Genomic DNA, 2,001 nt, shown 5'->3' on the forward strand with positions numbered 1-2,001 from the left:
CAAAGCGCCGCCGAGGAGTACGCCGAGGACGAGGGCCAGTACTACACCGAGGGCGGCGTCGACGACGGCTACAGCTACGACGAGCAGTACTACGGCGATGACGCGGCCTCCTACCCTCCGCCCCCTCCCGACCGCGGTGGCGAATACTACGAGTAGAGCTGAAGCCGCTGACTTCAAATCTGTAGTTGTAGCCGTCCGCTTCGACGGGCACATCGAACCCGCCAACAACAACAAAAGCGCAACACCAAAGAGAGCAGCCACTTCATTCCCGCGGAGGCAGGGCCGGGGGGATGCTGTCATCGATCACAGGGGGCGGGGTTGGGGAGGTGTCGCCGGTGGGTTCTGCAAGGGCTGTGGCTGCCAGCTCGCGGATACACATGGAGCGCGGGCGCATGGTGGCGAGAGGCTGCAGTGGCACTGTGGTAGGCGAGAACTGTCGCAAGGTTCGCCCGTCGAATAGCTCCTGAGCAGCAGAACCCGAGTTTGTCGATAGTCGTTCGGTGATGAATGGAGATGAATCCCCACCAGCTTGCATGCTGGGCATGAAGACAAAGGCCGATTCTCGCTTTATCTTGGAGGAGTTGAGCTTGGCGCTCCTTCTTCGGCGTTCCTTCTCCGCCTTTGCGAACTCTTTTTGCAGGCGTTGGGCCTCCTTGGGGTCCAGTGACTTGGGTCTGCGTATTGCCCACCACCCTTTATTAGTACGACCAGACCTTGTCCAATTGCTTATACGCTCGTACCTTGGCTTCTTGGCCGCCACTCTTTGGGACTCAGAAAAGGCCTGAACTCCATCCAGGTCATCTGCATCTGAAAAAGTAGAATGATGTTGGCACTCGATTATCAAACAGGTGAGGCAAAGGGAATGTACGCTCAGCGGCAATCTCCGCCATGAAGGGGCTGATGACGCAGTTCATCCGGATGCTGTAATCTTTCTGGTCCGCAAGCCACTGCTGTCTCCTTGGCGATGAGCTGAGCGTCCCGGCGTCCACCACAGCGGAGGCCTCCAGAGCCGCCAGCTGAAGGGCTTCCTGTATTTCTTCTTGTTCATCATCTGGCGCCCCCTTCTTTCCCGCAAGTCTCCTCACCGTCTTCATCTTCTTTGCTTTACCTGCCCAAGAGACAGAAGGTTTCCTTTTTGCGTTTTTACAAACATGTTTGTAAAAAGTGAAAAGGAAACACGGAGGAAAAAAAGGAAAAGATTTCGTTACCAGGAACTCGCAGGCAAAAACTGAAACGAGAGTTCGATCATTCATGAGAGATGAGCGATGTCGGTGCCACGCCAGGATTGTGACGCCACGATCGACCTCCTGAGCCTCTCTCGAGATCAGCTCATAAAACGAGTTCTGGCTCTGATGCGCGAAAATGAACGATTGCAAGGCGAGATTAGACGGAGCACCGATGAGGTGGCGGACCTGCAGTTCCAGCTCCTTCGCTACCAGACACCTGCTCTCACAGGGGTTGATGCAAAGTGTGTGACATCTCCTCCTTCCTTCAAATCCTTTGAGGCGTGTTGTGCCGTGTTTGCCCTTACCTCACGGCAGCAGGGAAGAGACCAAGGCGTTGACGGCACCGGCAACCAAGGGCGGAGCCGAGGAGCAAGAGGTGCCGATGACGCCCGCGACCCCACCAGACGCGGTGCGCAGCAGCAGCGCAAACTCTTCCTTGCTCCTGGAATCGCCCGGATGGGGTACCCGCCCCACTCCCTGTAGGGACTTTGGCGTGAATGTGGGCCAGCAGGGGCTCACCTCGCTGTCCCGTGCATGTAACGGGCATTACACTGTTGGCCAGGCTTGTCGACCGAGTTGATGTCGATGGCGGATGCGCTGGAGAAGGACTTCATGCTAAGGTCGACAGTGGCACAACAGCCAGAGCCGATGCCGCAGAGGCAGCAGCAGAGACAGCAACCGGTCGGAAAGCGGTCGGTGAAATCGCAGAGCACGTCGGACGACGACCGCGGCAACACCGCCGCGCCTGATCTGGCTCACACGTCCCGAGCTCGAC

Source organism: Acanthamoeba castellanii (genome assembly GCF_000313135.1).
Source record: "Acanthamoeba castellanii str. Neff unplaced genomic scaffold scf7180000084569, whole genome shotgun sequence".
Classification (NCBI taxonomy): Eukaryota; Discosea; order Longamoebia; family Acanthamoebidae; genus Acanthamoeba; species Acanthamoeba castellanii.